Raw genomic sequence first — 13,214 nt, 5'->3', positions numbered from 1 at the left:
CCAGGCACGGTGGCTCATGCCTGGAATCCCAGCACTTTGGGAGGCCAAGGTGGGTGATTCACGAGATCAGGAGTTCAAGACCAACCTGGCCAAGAGACCAGCCTGGCCAATATGGTGAAACCCCGTCTCTACTAAAAATACAAAAATTAGCTGGGCATGGTGGCGTGTGCCTGTAATCCCAGCTACTCAGGAGGCTGAGGAAGGAGAATTGCTTGAACCAGGGAGGTGGATGTTGCAGTGAGCCGAGATTGTGCCATTGCACTCCAGCCTGGGTGACAGAGCAAGACTGTCTCAAAAAGGAAAGAGAGAGAGAGAGAAAGGAAGAAAGAAAGAAAGTGAGAGAGAGAGAGAGAGAGAGAGAGAGAAAGAAGGAAGGAAGGAAGGAAAGAAAGAAGGAAGGAAGGAAGGAAGGAAAGAAAGAAAGAAAGAAAGAAAGAAAGAAAGAAAGAAAGAAAGAAAGGAAAGAAAGAAAGAAAGAAAAAGAAAAAAGAAAGAAAGAAAGGAGGGAGGGAGGGAGAGAGGGAGGAAGAAAAGAAAGGAAGAAAGGAAGAAAGAAAGGACGGAAGGAAGAAGGAAAGAAAGAAAGAGAGAGAAAGAAAGAAAGAAAGAAAGAAAGAAAGAAAGAAAGAAAGAAAGAAAGAAAGAAAGAAAGGGGAGGGAGGGAAGGAAGGAGGGAAGGAAGGAAGAAAGGAAAGAAGGAAGGAAGGAAGGAAGGAAGGAAGGAAGGAAGGAAGGAAGGAAGGAAGGAAGGAAGGAAGGAAGGGAGGGAGGGAGGGAGGAAGGAAGGAAGGAAGGAAGCAAGCAAGCAAGCACAGGTAACAACTTGGACTTGTGTCTGAAGTGAGGGCAGTCTTGTGGGACTGAGCCCCTAACCTGTGGGATCTGACACGATTTCCAGGTGGACATCATCCTTTCTCTTGGTTCCTTTTTTTTTTTTTTCTTTTGAGCCAGGGTCTTGCTCTGTCACCCAGGCTGGAGTGCACTGGCACCATCATAGCTCACTGCAGCCTCAACTCCCCAGGTTCAAGCGATTCTGCCACTTTAGCCTCCCAAGTAGCTGGGGCCACAGGTGCATATCATCACACCTGGCTAATTTTTAAAAAAATTTTTTGTAGAAACAGGATCTTGCTATGTTGCCCAGGCTGGTCTTGAACTCCTGGGCTTAAGCAATTCTCCCACCTCAGCCTCCCGAAGTGCTGGGATTACGGGCTTGAGCCACCATGCCCAGTCAATAGCATCAAATTGAGTTACATTGTATGACAATTAAGTCAGTGTCTTCCACAAAGTGGAGAATTGCATGGTGTGGAGGGAAAGCCCATACATTTTGGTGACCAGAATTGCGACAGTATAGGAGAGGAAAAGTTTTTTTTTCCCAGCAAGCATTGATGACACAAAGATATCAAAGCGAAACTAGACTCTGGGAAGACAACCAGACGATGATACAACTCTGCCTCCTACCCAGGTAATCTTCTCATCTGTGAGGATATGGAACTCCAACCTCTTCCTGGACACCTGATGATCCCCTTGTGATGGGCTTGGAGTCTTGAAACAGAACTATGAGCTCATCTCATATCCCAATCCAGCAGCATAGAAACCTCAGACTGTAAGGCCCAAGACTGGCACTTCTTCTTTCCCAATCCTTTTCTTTCTCTCTCTCCTTTCTTTTCTCCCTTAATTCCTTCTTCCTTCCTCCCAGGATTTACACTATTACCTTTTAGGCAAAACATCCTGAATATGTAGAATAAACTAATTAAGTCAATTTCCCAACTGTTATTTGTTAAGCCTATGCAAGATCTCAAATTTTAGTTATTTGTATACCTACTATGCAATTTTTTCTATTCTGTGGGCCACCAATATTCTTTTCTCTAAGTCAACTAATTCTTTAACTTAAACCCTGTTTGAGTTTCATCCTGGCTGGTTGTGGTGTCTCACACCTATGACGCCAGCGCTTTGGGAGGCCAAGGCGGGTGGATCACTTGAGCTCAGGAGTTCGAGACCAAGCTAGCCAACATGGTGAAACCTCGTCTTTACTAAAAACACAAAAATTAGCCAAGCGTGATGGCATGCACCTGTAATCCCAGCTACTCAGGAGACTGAGGTGGGAGGATCACTTGAACCTGGGAGGCAGAGGTTGCAGTGAGTCGAGATCACCCCACTGTTCTCCAGCCTGGGCAACACAGCAAGTCTCTGTGTTTTTAAAAAAAAAAAAAAAAAAAACCTTTATCCTAAATACAACACATCAGTAAAATAACAGATTTGGTTAACTTGTATTTTTTCTTATTACACATTAAAATAAATATATTAAATATATTTCTAAAAAGTATAATACTGTCAATATATAAAAAGAAAAATATTTGTTGTGTGCTACTTAAAATCACCTCACTTATCACAGATGGTGCATATGCCACACTTTAGAATTTTTTAGGAGTACAAGCACAATCCTTGCTGTCACAGAGCTTTACATCTGGTAACAGATAAAGGGAGAGGAAGATTTCACAGCAGCTAGATACATGGTGAAAAGGCAGACTATAGTTAAGTCCCAAAGCGTGAGGCCAAGGCAGGAAAGAAAATGAGAGATCAGAAAAATAGAGACGCCAGCAGGGGAGAGAAGGGCTGACAGGCCAGGAAGGATGAATCCATGCTAAATGTATTGATGTAGAGGTTACATTTAAATCTCCAAAGCCTCCCCAAAGCTACAGGACAAATGGCCAATTTCTCAGCACATCTGCCCCCTCATGACTGACCTCTGACCATCCTTGTGGGCTAATCTCCCAGCATATTCCTAGACAGTCTCTTTTGTAAACTGCTTATTCTTCCCAAAATTCACCATCTTCTCCCTCCACAGTACATCCACTCACATTCCTCCCTTTACCTAGAAAACTCTCCAACACTTCTGTTTTTTTTGGCCAATTTCTTTATTATTATTATTATTATTATTATTATTAATTATTATTATTTTAGTAGAGATGGGGTGTCATTATGTTGCCCAGGCTGACCTAAAACTCCTGTCCTCAAGAGATCCTCCCACCTTGGCATCCCAGTGTGCTGGGATTATGGGAATGAGCCACTGCACCCAGCCCTTATGGCCAATTTCTTTCTTTCTTTTTTTTTTTTTTTTTTTTTTGAGATGGAGTTTTGCTCTTGTTGCCCAGGCTGGAGTACAATGGTTTGATCTTGGCTCACTGCAACCTCCGCCTCCTGGGTTCAAGCAATTCTCCTGCCTCGGCCTCCCAATAAGCTGAGATTACAGGCATGCACTACCACACCTAGCTAATTTTTGTATTTTTAGCAGAGGCAGGGTTTCTCCATGTTGGTCAGGCTGGCCTTGAACTCCCGACCTCAGGTGATCCACTTGCCTTAGCCTCCCAAAGTGCTGAGATTACAGGTGTGAGCCACCATGCCCAGCCTGGCCAATTTCTTTTCTTTTCTTTTTCTTTCTTTTTTTTTTTTTTTTTTTTTTTTTTTAGACAGGTTCTCTGTCACCCAGGCTGGAGTGCAGTGGCATGATCTTAGCTCACTGGAGTGTTGACTCCCAGGCTCAAGCAATCCTCCTGTCTTAGCCATCCGAGTAACTGGGACTACAGGCATGCATCACCATGTCTGGCTAATTTTAAAATTTTTTTTGAGAGATAAAGTCTCACTGTGTTGCCCAGGCTGGTCTCTAATTCCTGGGCCCAATCAATCCTCCCACGTCGGCCTTGCAAAGTGCTAGGATTATAGGCATGAGCCACCGTGCCTGGTCCTTTTGGCCAATTTCTTTTAAACTCAGTTCAACTATCCCATTTTCTCTGATGACTGCTTGTCAGATTTCACGGCACTCTTTTGCAAATGAAGAAATGTTGCTTCCTCTGGCTGGTCCAATGGACGGAGAGCCTCAGTACTTGGTAAGCAAATGGCACCTTGTGTAAATAGAAATGCAATGTTTCCCCTGGATGTTTGCAGCTCTATGCTAGGGCCCATGAGCTAGGTTTCTGCCCTTCTGGCCTGGCGCCTGTGTGCAGTGCACACCCTGTGCAACATAACTGGCAGACCTGCCTTGTCTACACAAACTCACGCAGAGTTAGCTTCATTCCCTCCTCATGTTTATTGATTTATTCATATTCCACCAATAAACAGTCAACAGATTGAAAGGTCTTCATCTATCTATCTCAGTATCTTTGGCAACTAATAGAGGATCTATAAACTGTTGCAGAATGAATATTTGCTAGACAAATGATCAATCAGTGAATATATGTTGAAATGGTTCAGAAAACCATAGGCACTGGGAAACTTTGCAGAAAGAGAATGAATTCAAACTAGAATGAATTTTAACTCAGCACCTAACCACATTGCCCAATACACAAATTGTACCAACTTCTTATATGATGTGGGCAGAAAATACCTCCAAGTGGCCACAGGGTGCAATGAACAATGACACACCTTCATCTGGACAGAAACATGATCTGACTCCCTTATCCCAAAGACTAACCACTACTTAGGGAAGAAACCATGCCTGTCTTGTTCCACGCTGTGCCACTAGAGCCCACGTAATAGTACTTGTTCAACAAATATTGGATTGAATAAGTAAGTTAAAGTATAAACTCTTTGCCTACCTCGTTTTGTATATACATATGCATATGTGTGCATATATATATGTATGCATGTATATATACATATTTTATATATACATATATATATATATATTTTTTTTTTTTTAAAGGAGTCTCGCTTTGTCGCCCAGGCTGGAGTGCAGTGGCACGATCTCAGCTCACTGCAAGCTCTGCACTCCAGGTTCACGCCATTCTCCTGCCTCAGCCTCTGGAGTAGCTGGAACTACAGGCACCCGCCACCACGCCCGGCTAATGTTTTGTATTTTTAGTAGAGACGGGGTTTCGCAGTGTTAGCCAGGATGGTCTCGATCTTCTGACATGATCTGCCCGCCTTGGCCTCCCAAAGTGTTGGGATTACAGGCGTGAGTCATTGCGCCCAGCCATATATTTTTAAATGATGGGTGGAAGGGTGTAGGCTTAGTAGACCCAACACTCCGATAAAAGCACAGTGAACGCAATGGTTCAGATGTGCAAAAAAAGGGGAGGGGTATTTTGTCACCCTAACTGTTCACATCACATTCTTAAGTCCCATTCCTGTTGACTGTGGAAAAGAAACTTAAACTTGAAAATTAAAGATAATTCAATTTCTTCCAATTTAAAACAGACCCTTTGGGTCTAACTCAGTCTCCTCTGAATAAATGTTCACTTGGTTCAGGCCAGGTGCAGTGGCTTATGCCTGTAATCCCAGCACTTTCAGAGGACGAGGCAGGTGGATCGCCCGAGGTCAGGAGTTCGAGACCAGCCTGGCCAAAATAGTGAAACTCCGTCTCTACTAAAAATACAAAAAATTAGCTGGGCATGGTGGCAGGCACCTGTAATCTCAGCTACTTGGGAGGCTGAGGCAGAATTGCTTGAACCCGGGAGGTGGCGGTTGCAGTGAGCCCAGATCGTGCCATTGCACTCCAGCCTGGACAACAAAAGCAAAACTGTCTCAAAAAAAAAAAAAAAAAGGTCACTTGGTTCAACTATCAAATTTATTCTCAGGGCTATTTCTCTTCTCCAAAAGGTCCCCCTTGAGTACAAGGGAAAAGCTCATACATCTTCATAATGGCCATGGTCTCTTCAGGTCCCTGATATGGTGTGGTTGGTCTACTCTTGTCCCTGCAGGTCCTGCATAGGTCCTCACTGAGGTATAGCTGGTTCCACCTGGTTATCTTGAGTATGGTGTGGCCCCAACTGCTGCAGACCCATTCTGACCCCAGACTCTTCTTCATGCCTCTACCCCAGCATCTAAGAACTTACGAATACCCTGCACACAATCCCTGGTTTCTCAGGCCTATTACCTGAGTACCTCACTTAGACATTTTCAAATTACCCCTGAGGATTCCATGAAGTTCCAGCTCCAGGCTAGATGCAGGGCTCCTCAGGCTGAAAATTTCCCAAGTTATCCCTCAGGAACAAGGGCTAAGCCCTGCCACAGTAGGACGCCACACACCCATCTGTACTTTATTTACTGCCCCTTGCTCATCTCCTGCTCCACTGGGGAGTGCAGATTCTCTCCCATGGAATCTGTAGCTTTTCTAGTTTTCTCACTTTTCTCATATTCGTTGCCTGTCCCCTGCCCCCACAAGGCTGGAAGGAACTTTTCTTATAGCATATCCTGAGTCTCTATCTTTGGTTTCTCATAAAATACTCTGTTCAGATCACCAATTCAAATGCATTCCCCTTCTGCTCTCGATATGTAAAAGAGGCTTTTGTAATTTGTAAATCCTTATTTTCTCTTCACAAAGCCTGGATTTCAAGACTATTGTTTCATTATGGAATTCAAAAACCTGTTTTAAAGTCAACGCTAAAGACTGATTCTTTCTTTTTGGAATCCTGCTAAGATGCTTCTGGCTGAATATGAGAAGGCCCTATTCAAAGACTTTCATACAGTTCAACAAGTAGAATCTCTGTTACATCAGCAAATTTGACTGTCCAAACCATAAAACCTTCACAGTCTGCTCCCTCCTGGAACTCTTGCTGGGAGGTGAAAAGTTCAAGTGACCCAAACCCCTGTACAGATAGGATTGAAACAAATAGCTCTTCAGCCAGCCTGGACTCCAGCCTCCACTGCTGGCTGGTCAGTGATTAATCAGGGGTTCTCATGAGTATGATCCAAAGATGTGGAGATTAGAGCCAGCTATTGGTAGATACTGGTCCCACAATGTCAAGTAGAGTGACGGCCAAAGTCAGCATCATGGCAAGATAAAGCTATGAGCAGCTACCCTGGAACCAAAACAAAGTGGAAGAAGAGTGGAACAGATGTACAAAGAAAAGCAAAGCCCAAAGGCCACATGGTCTTAGGGAGCAAGACATGGTCTGAATAGCTGTTTAGTAACTTTCCAGGTTCCTTGAGGCCTGGATGTACTTCTTGACTGACTTTAGTTTTCAAGAGATTCCCTTTCATACTTTCAATAAAGCTAGTTAGATGAACCCATGTCCCTTCTTAATGATCCTTGACTGAAACACTGGAAAAAGACATGGGCCAGGTGAGTGAGTGAGTAAAGTTTGAATTCAGAATACAAACACCAAAATCCAGGCAAATTGCTCTCCAGAAGTTCAATAAAGTTCATCATACTTTCTCAAGGAGGAAGTGTTATAGGTAAGGGGTCCAGATCCAGACTCCAAAGAGAGGGTTCCTGAATCTCACACAAGAAAGAATTCAGGGTGAGTCCATAGAGTAAAGTGAAAGCAAATTTATTAGGAAAGTAGAGGAATAAAAGAATGGTTACTCATAGACAGAGCAGCCCTGAGGGCTACTGGTTGCCCATTTTTATGGTTATTTCTTGATATAGTAAACAAGGGGTGGATTACTTATGTCTCCTCTTTTTAGACCATATAGAGTAACTTCCTGACGTTGCCATGGGATTTGTAAACTGTCATGGTGCTGGTGGGAGTGTAGCAGTAAGGACAACTGGAGGTCACTCTTGTGGCCATCTTAATTTTGCTGGATCTGGCCAGCTCCTTTACTGCAGCCTGTTTTAACAGCAAGGTCTTAATGGCCTGTATCTTGTACTAAGCTCCTATCTCATCCTGTGACTTAGAATGCCTTAAACGTCTGACAATGCAGCCCAGTAGGTCTCAGCTCCATTTTACCCAACTCCTATTCAAGATGGAGTTGCTTTGGTTCAAACGCCTCTAACAGAAGTACCCAGCTCTCCTGACTACAGAGGCGTGTCAGAAGCCGGCTCCCCAACATCACTAACACAACCTGTTAAACAAAGCTGAGTTTACGCTAAGGGAGAATGTCACCCTGCAAAGGTTTAGCAATGTCTCCAAGGGGGGTAACATAGGTAAAAATTTGGGTAACTATCATGATACTGAGAGACAGAATTAGCTGGATTTCCTAGGCTGACTAAGAATCCCGAACCCTACCTGGGAAGGTGACCGCATTCACCTTTAAACATGGGGCTTGCAACTTAGCTCACACCCTACCAATCAGGTAGTAAAGGGAGCTCACTAAAATGCCAATTACGCAAAAACAGGGTTAAAGAAACAGCCAATTATCTATCACCTGAGAGCACAGGGGGAGGGGCAATGATCAGGATATAAACTCAGGCATTCGAGCTGGAAATGGCAATGCCCTTTGGGTCCCCTCCCATTATATGGGAGCTCTGTTTTCACTCTATTAAATCTATTAAATCTTACAGCTGCACACTCTTCTGGTCTGTGTTTGTTATGGCTCGAGCTGAGCCATCCACCACTGCTGTTTGCTTCAGTAGCAGACCCACCACTGACTTCCACCCCTGTGAATCCGGCAGGGTGTCCCCTGCGCTCCTGATCCAGCAAGGCACCCATTGCCACTCCCAGTGACAATGGGAACAAGCCCTTGTTCATGGCTAAGTGCCCAGGTTCATCCTAATTGAGCTGAACACTAGTCGCTGGGTTCCATGGCTCTCTTTCGTGACCCATGGCTTCTAATAAAGCTATAACACTCACTGCATGGCCCAAGGTTCCATTTCTTGGAATCTGTGAGGCCAAGAACCCCTGGTCAGAGAACAAGAAGCTTGCCACCATCTTGGAAGCGGCCTGCCACCATCTTGGGAGCTCTAAGAACAAGGACCCCCCGGTAACATTTTGGCAACCATGAAGGGACCTCCAAAGTGGTGAGTAATATTAGACCACTTTTGCTTGCTATCCTGTCCTAACCTTCCTTAGAATTGGAGGAAAATACCGGGCACCTGTCAGTGGGTTAAAAATAATCAACGTGGCCGCCAGACTTAAGACTGAGGTGTGAGGCTGTCTGGGAAAGGGCTCTCTAACAACCACCAGCCCTTCTGGGTTGGGAGCGTTGGTCTGCCTGGAACCAGCTTCCATTTTCAATTTTCCTGGGGAAGCCAAAAGCTGACTAGAGGCAGAAAGCTGTCGTCCCGAACTCCCGGCGTTAGCCGGTTGAGACCAGGGTGCAACCAGAAGTCTCTACTCAACAGTCACATTTGCATGCGCCCCTACCTTTCCTTATGACCCGTACCTCCTGGGTCCTGACCATGACTTCCTTGAAATTGTAGCCCCTAAATTCTCCTTACCTCTGAATCCACTTCCTCCAATCCCTGCCTCCTAGGTACTAATGGTTCAGACTTTCATTTCCTCTAACAAGTTGTATCTCCAAAGGGATCTAAGGAAGCTCTATCCTGCGTCCTTAGGCCTCTAGGCTATGAACCCAGAGAGTCTTGTCCCTGGTGTCTCTCCCAATTTAGGCATACAGCTCTCGACATAGGCAGTTATGTGGGACCTGTTCCCCATTACCCTTGCCAGGGCCCCAAGTTTGTAAAGGGCTAAGAGAAAAGAGAGAGAAAGAGAGAGAGACAGAGGGGAGAGAAAGAGAGAGAGACAACAAGGGAGTCAAAGAGAAGGAGAAAGAGAAATAAGTAGTAAAGAAAAAAACCGTGTGCCCTATCCTTTAAAAGCCTGGGTAAATTTAAAACCTATAGTTGATAACTGAAGGTCTTCTCCATAACCCTATAACACTCCAATACTACCTTGTTGTCAGTGTAAACAAGGGTGTAGCCTGAAAACACTGAGACCACTGACAACCCGTAGTCTTCCTATCAAAAATCCTTAACCCAGGAACCCACAGTTGCCCAAATGCATTCAATCTGTAGCTGCAACTGCTTTGTTAACAGAAGAAAGTATGAAAGTAACTTTTAGAGGAAACCTCATTGTGAGCACACCTCACCAGTTCAGAATTATTCTAAGTCAAAAAAGCAAAAAGTTAGCTTACTAACTCAAATCTTAAAGCATGGGGCTATTCTGTTAGAAAAACGGTGATTTAACATTAACCTCTGAAAATTCCCTTAACCCAGCAGATTTCCTAACAGGGGATTTAAATCTTCATTACAATACAAAGGTCTGACCAGACCTAGGAGGAACTCCCTTCAGGACAGGATGATAGATGGTTCCTCCCAGGTGATTGAGGAAAAAAAAAAAAACACAATGAGTATTCAGTAATTGATAGGAGACTCTTGTGGAAGCAGAGTTAGGAAAATTGCCTAATAATTGGTCTGCTCAAACATGCCAGCTGTTTGCACTCAGCCAAGCCTTAAAGTACTTACAGAATCAAAAAGACTCTATCTCAATCCTGACTCAAAAGGTTACCTACACCCTCTCTGAAACGAATTTGCATAAGAACTGTTGTTTATGGGAGTGTATCTTGATGGGGCAGCTGGGTTGTTATGAAATACTCAGGAACCCAGCCCAGCTCTAGAACTCACCTCTGAGCTCAAAGGCAATGTTGAGCACGCTGGTAAAGGACCACTAGAATCCAGCGGCCCAGACCCCTTTCTTTGGGGTCAAGAAAAGAGGGAAAACAGATGCAGGACTGCTACATTGGTGAGCATAACTAATCTGATAAGCAGAAGTGCATGGATGCAATAAGCATTAGGACCATAGAGGATGCTCTAGGACTAATGCTCATTGGAAAATGACTAGGGGTGCTGGCATCCCTACGTTTTTTTTTTTTTTTTCTTCTTTTCTTTTTTTTTCAGATGGGAAACATTCCCCCCAGGCAAAAACACCCCTAAGATGTATTCTGGAGAATTCGGCCCAGAATGTATGTACCTTTTTTCCCTGTCAGACTTGAAGCAAACCTAGGTAAATTATCAGATAACCCTGATGGCTATACTGATGTTTTACAAGGGTTAGGACAATCCTCTGATCTAACATGGACAGATGTAATGTTACTGCTAGATCAGACACTAACCCCAAACGGCAGAAGTGCAGCCATAACTGCAGCCCGAGAGTTTGGCGATCTCTGGTATCTCAGTCAGGTCAATGATAGGATGACAACAGAGGAAAGAGAACAATTCCCCACAGGCCAGCAGGTAGTTCCCAGTGTAAACCCTTACTGGGACACAGAATCAGAACATGGAGATTGGTGCCGCAGACATTTACGGTCTTGCGTGCTAGAAGGACTAAGGAAAACTAGGAAGAAGCCTATGAATTATTCAGTGATGTCCACTATAACACAGGGAAAGGAAAAAAATCCTATAGTCTTTCTGGAGAGACTAACAGAGGCATTGAGATAGCATACCTCTCTGTCACTTGACTCTATTGAAGGACAACTTCAATCTTAAAGGATAAGTTTATCAGTCAGTCAGCTGCAGACATTAGAAAAAAACTTCAAAAGTCCGCCTTTGGCCAAGAGCAGAACTTAGAAACCCTATTGACTTGGCAACCTCAGTTTTTTATAATAGAGATCTGGAGGAGCAGGCGGAATGGGACAAACGAGATAAAAAAAAAAAAAAAAGGCCACTACTTTAGTCATGGCCCTCAGGCAGGCAGACTTTGGAGGCTCTGGAAAAGGGAAAAGCTGGGCAAATCGAATGCTTAATAAGGCTTGCTTCCAGTGTGCTCTACAAGGACACTTTAAAAAAGATTGTCCAAATAGAAATAAGCTGCCCCCTTATCCATGCCCTTTATGTCAAGGGAATCACTGGAAGGCCTACTGCCCCAGGGGATGAAGGCCTCTGAGTCAGAAGCCACTAACCAGATGATCCGGCCCCAGGACTGAGGGTGCCTGGGGCAAGTGCCAGCCCATGCCATCATCCTCACAGAGCCCTGGGTCACAGAGCTTGACCGTTGAGGGTCAGGAGGTGAACTGTCTCCTGGACACTGGCGTTACCTTCTCAGTCCTACTCTCCTGTCCTGGACAACTGCTCTCCAGATCTGTCACTATCCAAGGGGTCCTAGGACAGCCAGTCACTAGATACGTCTCCCAGTCACTAAGTTGTGACTGGGGAACTTTACTCTTTTCACATGCTTTTCTAATTATGCCTGAAAGCCCCACTCCCTTGTTAGGGAGAAACATTCTAGCAAAAGCAGGGGCCATTATACACTTGAACATAGGAGAAGGAGCACACGTTTGTTGTCCCCTGCTTGAGGAAGGAATTAATCCTGAAGTCTGGGCAACAGGACAATATGGACGAGCAAAGAATGCCTGTCCTGTTCAAGTTAAAATAAAGGATTCCGCCTCCTTTCCCTACCAAAGGCAGTACCCACTTAGACCTGAGGCCCAACAAGGACTCAAAAAGATTGTTAAGGACCTAAAAGCCCAAGGTCTAGTAAAACCATGCAATAGCCCCTGCAATACTTCAATTTTAGAAGTACAGAAACCCAATGGACAGTGGAGGTTAGTGCTAGATCTCAGGATTAGCAACGAAGCCGTTGTCCCACTATACCAGTTGTACCTAACCCTTATACTCTGCTTTCCCAAATACCAGAGGAAGCAGAGTGGTTTATAGTCCTGGACCTTAAGGATGCCTTTTTCTGCATCCCTGTACGTCCTGACTCTCAATTCTTGTTTGCCTTTGGAGATCCTTCAAACCCAATGTCTCAACTCACCTGGACTGTTTTACCCAAAGGGTTCAGGGATAGCCCCCATCTATTTGTCCAGGCATTAGCCCAACACTTGAGCCAGTTCTCATACCTAGACACTCTTGTCTTTCAGTATGTGGATGATTTACTTTTAGCCAACTGTTCAGAAAGCTTGTGCCATCAAGCCACCCAAATGCTCTTAAATTTCCTCACTACCTGTGGCTCCAAGGTTTCCAAATGAAAGGCTCAACTCTGCTCACAGCAGGTTAAATACTTAGGGCAAAAATTATCCAAAGGCACCAGGGCCCTCAGTGAGGAGCATATCCAGCCTATGCTGGCTTATCCTCATCCCCAAACCCTGAAGCAACTAAGAGATTCCTTGGCATAACAGGCTTCTGCCGAATATGGATTCCCAGGTATGGTGAAATACACAGGCCATTATATACACTAATTAAGGAAACTCAGAAAGCCAATACCCATTTAGTAAGATGGACACCTGAAGCGGAAGCAGCTTTCCAGGCCCTAAAGAAGGGGCTAACCCAAGACCCAGTGTAAAGCTTGCCAATGGGGCAAGACTTTTCTTTATATGTCACAGAAAAAACAGAAATAGCTCTAGGAGTCCTTACCCAGGTCCAAGGGACCAGCTTGCAACCCGTGGCATACCTGAGTAAAGAAATCGATGTAGTGGCAAAGGGTTGGCCTCATTGTTTACGGGTAGTGGCGGCAGTAGCAGCCTTAGTATCTGAAGCAGTTAAAATAATACAGGGAAGAGATCTTACTGTGTGGACATCTCATGATATAAATGGCATACTCACTGCTAAAGGAGACTTG

The 13,214-nt window shown here is 44.5% G+C and overlaps 1 long non-coding RNA gene across 1 annotated transcript in view; it reads left to right on the top strand.

The window, feature by feature from the left end:
• The window catches only part of LOC114678288 (uncharacterized), a 94,020-nt gene extending 92,266 nt beyond the window's left edge, over positions 1-1,754 (top strand). The window contains exon 2 of the long non-coding RNA XR_003729612.2: positions 1,463-1,754. This is a non-coding gene — a long non-coding RNA (uncharacterized LOC114678288). The remainder of the gene's footprint in view (positions 1-1,462) is intronic.
• Positions 1,755-13,214: the final 11,460 nt, after the last annotated feature.

The sequence above is a fragment of the Macaca mulatta genome, chromosome 5 (genome assembly GCF_049350105.2).
Source record: "Macaca mulatta isolate MMU2019108-1 chromosome 5, T2T-MMU8v2.0, whole genome shotgun sequence".
NCBI classification, from domain to species: domain Eukaryota; kingdom Metazoa; phylum Chordata; class Mammalia; order Primates; family Cercopithecidae; genus Macaca; species Macaca mulatta.
This window is presented reverse-complemented; position numbering and strand designations above follow the sequence as displayed.